This window comes from Neomonachus schauinslandi, chromosome 3 (genome assembly GCF_002201575.2).
Source record: "Neomonachus schauinslandi chromosome 3, ASM220157v2, whole genome shotgun sequence".
NCBI lineage: Eukaryota > Metazoa > Chordata > Mammalia > Carnivora > Phocidae > Neomonachus > Neomonachus schauinslandi.
This window is the reverse complement of record NC_058405.1, coordinates 99,623,994-99,636,121: the sequence shown is the minus strand read 5'-3', so window position 1 is coordinate 99,636,121 and position 12,128 is coordinate 99,623,994. Positions and strand designations below refer to the sequence as shown.

At 45.6% G+C, this 12,128-nt stretch overlaps 1 protein-coding gene across 1 annotated transcript in view; it reads left to right on the top strand.

Moving 5' to 3' along the window:
* Positions 1–12,128, top strand: part of TMEM163 (transmembrane protein 163) — a 222,520-nt gene that overhangs the window by 26,137 nt on the left and 184,255 nt on the right. The window lies entirely within an intron of this gene.

Sequence of the window (12,128 nt, the reverse complement as noted above, 5' to 3'; positions counted from 1 at the left end):
GATCTAGAGGTGTCGTGTTTAAACTGATGCTCAGAGGTGAATACTGTCCTGTGTTATGTCCTCAACAGGGAATGTTTATCAACCACTACCTATGAAGGCAGAATTCACAGCAAGTCACGTGAATGCAGGTATAGTTGACATTTGTTTCAGAAGCTTCATGCTGGAGGCTCTGGTTCAATTTTTGGTCACCTAAAATGTTGGAGTTTAAAAAAATTGTTTAAATTTATTTTTTTACATTTTGTTCTTCAGGCAAGGTTCATACCAATATTTGCTGATGCTCAAGGTTTTCAGATGATTATAGAAAAAAAGCTGGTTCTGGTGGCAGTGATGAGGGTGAGGCCAAGCCAGGGCAGGGGATGGCTTCAGTTGCTGATGTGGAGGTTAGGTCCTGGTGGTACTTGGAAAAGAAACATTTGGAAACCTGGTGCTGGAGACTGAGATAGGTAGGGCAGAGAGATAGACTTTGGGGGAAGTGGGGTGGGTAAGACAGTCTAGGATCATGCTGATAGAGAAGGTGCCAGGGACAGAATTGTGTCACCCAAAATGCAGATGTTGAAGCCTTAACCCCCAATGTGATGGTATTGGGGATGAGGCCTTTGGGAGGTGATTGGGTTTCCATGATATCCTGAGGGTAGGGCTGATGGGATCAGTGTCCTTAAAAAAAGAGGAAAGGGCACCAGAGAGCTAGTTCTTTCTTTTTTTCCCCACCTGCACATACCAAGGAAAAGCCATGTGAGGACTAAGGAAGTTGACAGTCTGAAACTTAAAAGAGGGGGCCTTCACCAGAACCCAGCCATGTTGGCGCCTTGATCTTGGACTTCCAGTCACCAGACTGTGAGAAATAAATTCTTGTTGTTTAAATCACTGGCCTGTGGTGTTTGTTAATGGCAGCCCGAGCTAAGACAGGAGAAGATAGGGCAGAAGACAGAATCTGGAGAATGACTCTTTTTGGGAAGACAACAAGGAATGAGCAGAAGACTCAGAGGCCAGAAGAGATGGAGTGGAATATATTAGCTTCCTGTGGCTGTGGGAATGAAGTACCACAAACTGGGCGGGGGGGGGGGGGCTGGCTTGAAACAACAGGAATTTATTCTCTCTCAGTTCTGGAGGCCAGAAGTCCAAAATCGGTATCAGTGGGCTGAAGTCTGTGACCAGCAGGGAAGTGTTCCCCCACAGGCTCTGGGAAAGAATCTGTTCTTTGTCTCTTCCAGTTTCTGATAGCTGCTAGCGTTCCTTGGCTTGTGGTGGCATCTCTCCAGTCTTCAGGCATTTTCAGATCTCTCCACTCCATCTTCATACCACCTTCTCCTCTGTGTGTGTCTGATCTCACTCTGCCTCCCTTTTGTTTTATTTCTTTTTAAAAAATATATTTTAAAAAGATTTATTTATTTGAGAGAGAGAGAGAGTGTGCACGCGAGTGAGCAAGCAGAGGGAAGAGCAGAAGGAGAGAGAGAATCTCAAGCAGACTCTGCACTGAGGGTGGAGCCTGACACAGGGCTCAATCTCACAGCCCTGAGATCATGACCTGAGCTGGAACCAAGAGTCAGATGCTCAACCAACTGAGCCACCCAGCTGCCCCTCTACCTCCCATTTATTTATTTATTTATGAATGAGAGAGAGAGAGAATGAGAGACAGAGAGCACGAGAGGGAAGAGGGCAGAGGGAGAAGCAGACCCCCTGCCGAGCAGGGAGCCCGATGCGGGACTCGATCCCGGGACTCCAGGATCATGACCTGAGCCGAAGGCAGTCGCTTAACCAACTGAGCCACCCAGGCGCCCCCCTACCTCCCTTTTATAAGGATGCTTCTGATGGTATCTAGGGCTCACCTGGATAATCCAGGTCATCTAAGGGTCTTTACTTAATCACCACTGCCCAAATTTTTTTCCCATTTAAGGTAATATTCACAGGCTCCAGGCAATAGGATGTGGCTATCTTTTGGCGACCATTTTTCAGCCTACCACAGGGAATAAGAACTTTACAAGGATACGGATGCCGAATAAAACACTTCAAGAAGATGTGTCCAGTAATGTGACAGGCTGTGTGGGGTCGAGCTCGAGGAGACTGTCCATTGGATTTGATTTTGCGGAAGTCACTGTGACCTTGCAGACAACATGGTGTTGGAGTGGTAAGCCGGGAAGGCAGGCTGCCGAGAGATGGGAGTGGGCGCTGGAGAAGGAGAGGCACTGTCAGCACAGTGCTATCTGTTCGAGAAACCAGAGGGCACCTCAAGGTTGTGTTAAAAAGGGCGTGTGTATGTGAGTGTGTTGTTTATGTTAGAGTTTTTCTTGGTGATCCAGCGAATCACATCCATTTTGTCTTCTGAAGTTCAGAGCCAGTTGAGAGAAGGATAGAGAGAAGTCAAACAGATGGAGAGCGAAATATCAATTGTATTGTTGATAAACCCAGATTGGACAGAGTGGGGCTTTCGATGTAGCCATGACGACTTCTTTACATTTGGTGCCTAACAGAGGCAGACTTAGCGACTTGGTTGCTGCCTGCTCCAGGGAGGCCGACTGCCCAGCTAGCTCCTCTCCTCGCATAAACAGAGGCGCGGACTCAGAGGCTTCTCTGCAGGGGGCTGAAGAGGGGGCTTTGCTCTGCTTGTTCTTAAAACTCACCAGGCGTTTCAGTTGCTCCCCTGTTCTCCCGAAAGTCTCACCCTGCTCTGGGTCCTCACTGCCCTTTATATGGACCACCACCCTAAGGTGTCCCCCTTGGTTATCAGGGTGTCTCCCCTCCATGTGCCTCCACCCACATCATACCGTGAGCACCTCAAGAGCAGGCACCTGTTCCCTTCCGTTCTCTGTTGCCAGCACCGGGGACACTGTCTGCCTGGAGGAGATGGATGGGCAGTCAGGGTTTGTTGAATAAATTAATGAGTAAGGTGTCTCTCAGAGTCGTTATTAGGGCTCTATCTTTATTTTAGTAGTGTATTTGGGTTTCATTGGTATTTGCGTTTTGCTAGAATTAGTCTTTACGCTGTAGGAACAGCCCCAATGTTGATTGTTCAAGGTCTGATTAGGTAGCCTGGAGAAGAGCAGTGTAAAGACAGCCAAGGTCGTGAAGTGGTTCATTGTACTGAGCTGAGGTCAGAGGGGAGGGTTGTGTTTTCTGATAGTTTGTTCAAGACTCCGAAGAATTCAGGGGTTTTTCCTGTGATGAATTAAATCCACCCTTCAACTTGACTAGTGACTTTTCTCTTTTCTGAATTGCTGGTGTAGCTGAAATTTGATAAATCAAACGATATTCAGTTGATGTAAAAGCAGAAGGGCAGGGTGAACCCTACTCTTGGGCTATGCATGCAGCTCTTTGGAGAAATTTTCAAGGGGGCTGATACTTGCACGTTGGTTTGAAATAAAGTCCGCATGTAGTAACCTTATGATGTTTGGTTGTTGAAATTTAGGAAGCCAGAATATTTGGTCAGAAAAGCTCAAGCTAATAGTTTTTCAAACTGCATCATTCTTCTGTACAATGGAAAGAGGAACTGCAAACATTCTCGTGCCTCTTTCTCCCAGCCCTGGAGCAGGGCTCCATGAAAACCTCTGGGTCCGTGTTCTCCTGAGTGGTGGCAGGTCTCTTGGGAGGGGCGGCTTGGAGGGGATGGTATAGCACGAATCCTTTTGGGGTGTGGACTGGATCAACCAGGTGCCTAGAGCAGCCCTGTCTAATAGAAAATAGAATCAAGCCACAAATATGAACCACATATGCAATTAAAATGTGTCCAGGTGCTACATTACACAAAGTTAAAAGAAACAGGTGAATTCATTTTATAGATATTTTTAAATTTACCCCTATATATCCAAAATATCATACCAGCATATAGTAATAAAATAGAAGAATTATTGAGATATTTCACATTTTAAATCTTTGAAATCCACTGTGTGTTTTACACTTACTCATATTTCATGTACTCAGTAGTTACATGTGGCTAATTGTTACCATGTTGGACTGCATGGTACATAGTGTATCTGTGTGTCTGGGAGAAAGATACTCCATTGTTCAGTATGTGAGTAGGATTAAACTTTGATGAAAACTGAAGGTCATTTTTTCCATTGCTGCTAAATGTCTATTGTTTTCCTGGAAATACGTAAAGAAGAATGTGTATGAATGTTTCTATAGAAACCGCAGTAAGTGATGGGATGTCTAAAATTATTTCCTACCTAAACTCCAAGTGAAATGTGATTAATTATTCTTACCTGTTTAAGCATATTTTGAGGAGTAACATTCATATAAAGAAAGACTGGGATAGGGCGCCTGGGTGGTTCAGTCGGTTAAGCATCCGACTCTTGATTTCGGCTCAGGTCATGATCTCAGGGTCGTGAGATCGAACCCCGCATTGGGCTCTGATCTGGCAGAGTGTAGGAATTTGTATAAAGGAAATTTATAGGGGTTAGGGATTTTTTTTAACTTCTCCTTTGTCCTTGGTTGATTGCTGACTTTTCATGCTGGCTTCTGTATACCCACTGATGACATTTTTGTTGTGTTTTGTTTCTGTCTGCCAGTCTCTGAACCCGTCTCCTCTATTTGAAGACACTCACGATTTGTGTCTTGGTGAGAGGGGAGGTAGGGTAGAAGAAACTTGTTTTCCCAGGATGCTGGCAGCCAGAGCCGAGACATAGAAGTGAAGCTAAACCACTTGGAAATTCCCACTGGGGGCATTGAGTCTGGTGGGAGTGCCTTTTAAGAGTCCCTCCAGCATTGGGGATGACCGCAGCACCAGCCAGGAGTCTGAGCACCAGGTACTTGGTGCTCAGCAACCAGTGGACCTGGGTGATTTGCAACCTGAGTGATTCGGCTATGCTGTCAGCAATGTTCTCAACACCTGGCCTCCCTTGGCTTCCCCCAGCTGCCAGAGCTTGTTTTGTCAGTCTTCCAGTCAGTTTTCCCAACTCTGAACTCCTTCCAGTTTGTTAATCAGAGTTGGTGGGTGCTGTCGACAGCCTAGAAATAAACTCGTTGAGTTTGGGAATTGTTTTGCTACTTCCTTGTATCATCCCATGGTACTTGGCACATAGTTTGGTGTTTGATTATTTTTTTTTTTTTTTTTAAGATTTTATTTATTTATGAGAGAGAGAGAGCATATGAGAGGGGGGAGGGTCAGAGGGAGAAGCAGACTCCCTGCCGAGCAGGGAGCCCGATGCGGGACTCGATCCGGAGACTCCAGGATCATGACCCGAGCCGAAGGCAGTCACCCAACCAACTGAGCCACCCAGGCGCCCTGATTATTTGGTTGATAAATTAGGTCCTACTTTTTACCAATGATCCATTTTCTGATGAAAATAACATGGGATACATAAATGTTGACCATAGAATGTGTGATTTATAAAGAATTGTCCTCCTCTTGGAAGAGCTTTACTTAACTGTCAGCTGGATCATGCATTTCACAGGTAGATGACATTTAAGAGTGACTGTTGCCACCTCTGCTGGATGCCCTTCATCACAGCCACGCCGGATCACTTGGAGAGAGGCCTCTGGTTTTCCCTGTTGGCATAACATTGCTGAAATTGTATCCAGAGAAAGAAACCTCATATTTGAAGATAAAGTTCATTTATCAAAATGATACATGCTCATGATTTAAGTCAAAGAGTGCTAAAGTTGCTAACAAAAAACTCTCCTTCCCTTTTTTGTCCCTTTCCCTCCTGTCATTTCACACAGCTACTTCAGACTCCAGGGGCCACCACTTCTCAATGGTTCTTCTGTGCTTCTGTGTAAACCCTGTGTTCCTAAAGGTCATCACTTTATGGCATTTCTTTGAACTTATTTAGTAGGTAGAGATTTTAACTCTCTTCCCTGTTGGGAGATAATTCTTTCTGGGTCTCCCATGTTTCTGCACATCTTGCAAGCAGATGTACTAACTCCCTTTGTTTCAGAGTCTCTCTTCAAAGTGATTTTTTATAGTGAACAGCCTTGGAAGATAGATACGGTATCTCCTCCAGAGCAGAGGGCAGGGTGGCTTACAGCCTTGGAAGGCAGAGATGATGTCTGGCTCTGGAGCAAAGAGCGGGCCTGCTTACTGCCCATATGAAAGACTCAGCTTCTCTCAGCTTGGGGTTCTTCTCCTGGAACACAGCCCGCTGGTGTGCAGGTATCACCAGGGCCTCGGTGCTTGGCCAGGGGGGACTGGGGCCTGGGGAATCAAGGCAAAAGTGTGGATTCCCCGGCTGCTACTATTGCTGTGAGTAATAAATTGCCCTTTGTCTCTTGCCCCAAATCTCATGCCTTCTGCATCCATGACACTGGTAGGCTAAATCGTTAGTTTGCAAGTCAGGTGAAATCTCAGACCCCTCCTATTTTTCACTTTCACATCCCTGATTTTCCTACAGTTAGGTTTTTTGGTTAAATCTGTATCAGGTATATTTATACTTTTGACTATATACAGATAGTCCTCTGGAGAGCTGAGTGGCATGCTATGGTTCTATCTCCTTTTCTGTAGATGTTTTGCTGCCCCTAAAGTCATTAATTGCCTCTTAAAAATATTCAGCGGATGACTTTTCTTTAACTTCTGGTCAAGTCTTCCCTTGCTCTCTAACCACTTGGTAATATGTAAAAAAAAAACCCCAAAAAACAAAAACAAAAACACAACTCATGGCTACACTGTCAGATTATCTATCAGTTCTTCCTTTGTGCTGGAGACCTACCTCTGGGAGCAGCGACTATCCTGCTCCAGTATGTACTGAGTTTTGTGCTGTACGGATGCTTTTGCTGAGCCCGATGGTAGGCTTGCAACCCCCATTCACAACCTCTTCTCCATTCTTCCATCTGCTTTAGAGACTGGATAAGGTACATCTTCTCTTCCTCCAGCTTCCCCTGCTGTCAGGGGGTGGCTGTGCAAAACTTCTGGCACATGATGCAGGGACAGGCAGAGGCTTATCACACTGGTGCTGAGCTTAGGGAAAGTTTTTGCTTTTCTGATTAAAAAAAAAAAAAAAAAAAAAAAAAAAAGAACAGGAAGGACCCAGATGGTATTCCTTTTCTACTGGCTTGAATGTGGCACGATACCTGGCAGCCATTTCTGTGATCAGGAGTGACGGGTACACTGGATGGTAGAGTTACGTGCTCGAGCCCTACCTAAAGCTAATCTTGCTCTAGACTTTTTCCTTTTGTGACATGAGTCAATACTTGTCCTTTTCACTTTGGCTGGTTTGGTTTGGATTTTCCGTCTCTTGTACTGAAAATGTCCAAAGGAATGTAAAACCTCTCTGCCATCCCTGAATAGGTAATAAAGAGCCATGATCATGTTCAAGAATCTCTAAGATGATAGTTTCAGAAAACAGGTTTAGTGATTATGTGATTGATTTGTAGACAGGGAACCCTTTCCTTGTTTTGACTGTATTGCTTTCTACATAATCTTTTTATAAATAGTTTTGTAGTGATTGCATGAAATGCTGGTGGAGACAGGTGGCTTGTAGAGGCCATGGTAGGGGGAGCTCCAGATCTAATTAAGCTCCTGCTGAACCTTACAGTGACTTTTCTGGAAAACTCCTTACTTTATAACTCATATAGGTGGAACATGGTGCCAAATACTGCTTTATATTACTCGTAAATAATTCATTTCCATAATTTGACATTCTTAGCATTCTGAATTGCTCTCTTTGCTAGCAAAGAGCAAATTGTTCCCCCTAAAACTGCTCATGATAAAAACTTAAAGTTGCTGATCTGTTGTTTTCTACCTACTACACAGAAATTCTTGCGTTACTCAGGATGTAACACATCTTTTGATGACTTGTGTAGAGGGAAAAAGTTCTGAGTACTGGGGTGATGGTGGAATTCTAGGGCAGTTAAATGGGAATTTTGGAAACAGTTATTTTTGAGGATCAGACATCTCTAAGATGTGATGACTGATTTCAGGAGCTGGCTCAGCCAGGATCTTTTTTTTTTTTTTTTTTTTTTTAAAGATTTTATTTATTTATTTGACAGAGAGAGACACAGCGAGAGAGGGAGCACAAGTGGGGGGAGTGGGAGAGGGAGAAGCAGGCTTTCCGCTGAGCAGGGAGCCCGATGTGGGGCTCGATCCCAGAACCTTGGGATCATGACCTGAGCTGAAAGCAGACGCTTAACGACTGAGCCACCCAGGCGCCCCTCAGCCAGGATCTTTAAACATAACACCATTTTTGGCCCCTGATTGGGCATACCTTCAGCCAGTTTGCCAACTCAGCATCCAGGGAAGGCGTGGAGAAGCAGCTCATGTTTCATATTAGTTATAACACCAGCATAGTGAGGACATGAAAGCTGACAGTTATCCTGGAGGGTGTGGAAATTGTTGGAGTGCCTTGTTTTGTGTGGACTTTGTTCTTGGGATCTGATTGTTTCTGCTCTTACGGTGTCTCTCTGTGTTTCCACAACACTGGGGCTATAGGGTTTCATATGTTCTTGTTCCCTTTCATTTGGAACCCCTGGAGTCCATCCTCACCAGTTGATGGCTCTGCCCCAAGGGTGCCCCATACTCATTGGGCTTCCTCAGGAGAAACCCCCTTCCCATTGTCCCTGGCCTTGGGAGAATCTTCTGCTCCTTCAAGGCCCTGTTGAGCCTTTGCTCATGCTCCTAGTCAGAATTACTTATATTTCCCCTGCACTCATGCTCTTAGAGCACTGCTACTTAGGGTTTTAGTTGGTGCTCATTTCATTTTGCCTTGTGGGTGGTAGTTGATATGTCTGTAGCCCTCATGAGAGAAGCCCCTTAATGGTAAGATTTGTGTTGACCATTTTTTTCAATGACTAGTTGATAGAAGTTACTCAGTTCAACATTTCTTAAGAGCGTGAGTGAATGGGGGGTCGTGTATAGCTTAAGGAGAAGACCAAGTCCCGCTTTGTTCTCTCTGTGGCCTTGGGCAACTTTTGAACCTTTCAATAGGTCTTACTTTGCTCATCTGTAAAATGAGATGATGATGATGATGATGATGATAGCAGTAGTAGTAGTACTACTACTTACCCGAGGCTTGTGGCAAGTACTGGGACCAACGTATGCCACTGCTTGGGTTGTTGGAGCACAAATACGTGGCGGTAACTGTCATCAGCCGTTGTTAATAAATTGCCTGTTTTGCTGCTTTGAATTTATCCTGAGTGAAACAGTACCCTCTAGAGACCAGTATTAACACTATGAGGGCATAGTGTTAAAAAGTGCTTGTCCTGTGTTTCCAGTGGTGAGGGGCTTAGTGTTGACACATCAAATTTAGGGAGTTGCTGAAGCAAGTCACTCTAGTGCCCTCATTGTCCTTTACCTGTCACTGGCCATATTTGTTTTCACAGCAAAATCCAATAAACTCCCCTCGCTCTCCCCACCCCCACATGTCTACCAAACACCTGCCTTGAAGCAGGGGCTATGCTGGGGGCTCAGGAATCATGATGACCTGCCACCTGCCATTCAGCATGCCCAGAAAGGAGCATGGCTTAGTACAGATTTAATGAATAGAGTTGCAGAACGTTTAATACACAGAAATTTAGGTTCTTGTGTCAAATGATTCAGATTTTGTAATCACCACGTTTACTCGGTCAGAAAAGTTGTTCTCATTGTTGATAGCTTAACAGATGCCTTTGGTTTTAAATGAAGTAGTTGGGGTGATGTGGAAAGAGTATGAAACGCGAAGTCAGGAGGCTCGAGGCCCCAGCTCTAGGACTCTGGAAACCACTGTGGCTCCTGGAGCCTTGGCTTCCATATTCTTTTGAAAGGTTTGAGAGTGAAGGACTCTCTCAAGTATCATCCAGTTTTAACAGCCAGTGGTTCTAAGGATTGGGGCCCATTTCTCACTGATTTTCTTTCCATATGCCTCTCATAAAGGGGTGGACCCCAATTGCCTTGGTTTACTGTGGATGATGCTGAGGCACAAAATGCTCACTGAGACAAGGTTTTGACCCTCCAAAACAAGCTAGGCAGGATATAGTGCGTGTTTTTGGCCTCCACGGACATAAAGAGCAGTTTTCATCTTTGTGAAGTGATAAAGGAAAGGGAATGAACATTTGCAGGAAAGTCCCCTTCTCCCCAGCCTTTCTCAACCTCCGTTGTGCAAGAGAAGTAAGCCCTAATGCTCTAGAGTGTTGTATGCAAGGAATTCACCTCTGTCCTGTGCATCTAGAACTGTAGTGACCGCATACCGTGTATCAGAGAACTGAGAAAACGGACACCAATCATTCTCTGTGGTCTGTGGCTCACATAGGACTCCTGGTTGAGAAGGCTTACAAGGCTAAGTGGCATCCTTTGGGTTAATTTCATGCAGATTCTGTATTTTTTTCCTCAGACATGTCTTAAATAGGTATTTGATAAAGTAAAGTTGTTTGCCATGCGAAATGTATGTCCGCCTCCTCAAACCATTAGTTTTTAAAAGTTCCCTTTTTATCTGAGTTCCAAATTTACACTAAAGAAAATATGCCTACTATGAAGGTGCTTTTGGACATAAGAAAATGCAATTGGCCATATTAAGACCATCAGGATCTTTTTTGTTCCTAGAGGAAAAAGGTGCTTACTGGTGACCTGTCCATCTGTCCATTCGGCAGACCCTGATGGAAGTCTCTGCGTGCCAGACACCAGGTGGTTGTCCTGGGGCAGGCAGGCAGGGATGACGTGTCAACTGAGTGTACTGTGCGTTGTCGGGCGCTCCGCTACGGGGAGGCAGGGTGCCCGAGCCCAGTTGTGGAAGCTGAACAGTGGGCCTTCAAGATGGGCTCTTCTATTCGCGCGTGTGTGTGTATGTGTGTGTGTGTTAGGACAGACAGGCTGAGTTCCTCAAAAGCCTTGTGCCTTTGGGGAATGGCAGGAGGTTAGATCAGTTTGGCAAGGGCACGGAGGGGGGGCGGGGGGGGCGGTATATGCAGGAGGAGCTACGAGAAGCCCGGGGGAGGAGTGGGGGCAGGGCCCCCGGGCCTCCCGCCTGGTGTGGAGCTGAGGCTCTGTCTGGCACAGAGCAGGGGCAGCAGAGGAGGGGAGTGGAGAGCATGGCGTGACCCGGTGTACAGTGTGCGGGTCAGAGATCGCCGCCGCTGGTGTGGCGTGGGGTAGGGCATTCTGCTGGCAGGCTGCTGCCATCGTTTGGGGGCCCAAAGGACAGACTCTAGTGCAAGTCCCCTGGGGACAAGAGGAGGACTGAGGAAATTCCAGTCACTGTCAAGGTGCCCTTAAACCATCCCAGCATCTCAGGCAGGTGATTGAAGTGGTGATTGAGCTGGGAGAGGTACGCTTCTACTGCTCTGTTTCCATCCCAGATGATCAAAGATGCCTTGTTTCACTGTTTTTCATGCCAATTGTCCACAGCGGTTGTAGCAGTAATAAGGATAAAATTAATCTTGTGCACTTACTGTGTGCCAGGCGATCTTCTGAGCCCTCCCCATGTTTCTGCGTGATTCTCACAATAACTATAAAGAAATGCAAGCATGGAGAAGTTAACAGCGCGGTAGCTCATACGTGGTGGTGTGGGTTCGAACCCCGGGTCCTCTGGCTCCAGGGCGGTGGTCATCCATGCACTGGGGAGAAGCCCTGCCTGCCCAAAGCCTTCTCTGACTCTCTGGGCTGGGACAGCAGGGCCAGGGAGGCCCTCCCCACCCTTGCAAATGGAGAGCAAGGAGGTAACTGCCCAGCGAACAGATTGGCAGTTGGTCACAGAGCTGATAGGAAGCTCCCACTGTGATCTATCTGTTAGCAGCATTTGGGAATAGAATACAGCACTGGAAGGGAATGATCAGTCTGGGTGATTTAGTTAATGAAAAAGCGAAAGATTTGTGGGAGGTGGATGCTTGGCTACATTTGATCAGTGACTTTTAAAGCCTAGTTGGGTTTCTTCTTGGTGTGTGAAATCCTTCTTGTGATTTAGTCTTTTTGTTTAATCCTTTTATCTATCCCTTGAGGATAAACATCTATTTAAGGACTCAGTAAAAAGACAACAGGAATGAATTATTTAGAAAATAATTAAAAATTCTTTTAAGGCCTCTTTTTTTTTTTTTTTTCTTCCTTAAGTAGGCTTCATGCCCAGTGCGGAGCCCAACACAGGGCCCAAACTCATGACTCTGAGATCAAGACCTGCGCTGAGATCAAGAGTCAGATGTTTAACCCACTGAGCCACCCAGGCGCCCCTTTAAGGCCTCATTTTAAATATTTCACTCCAAAAAGTTACATAGAAAAACTGATTTTCTCATGAAACTGT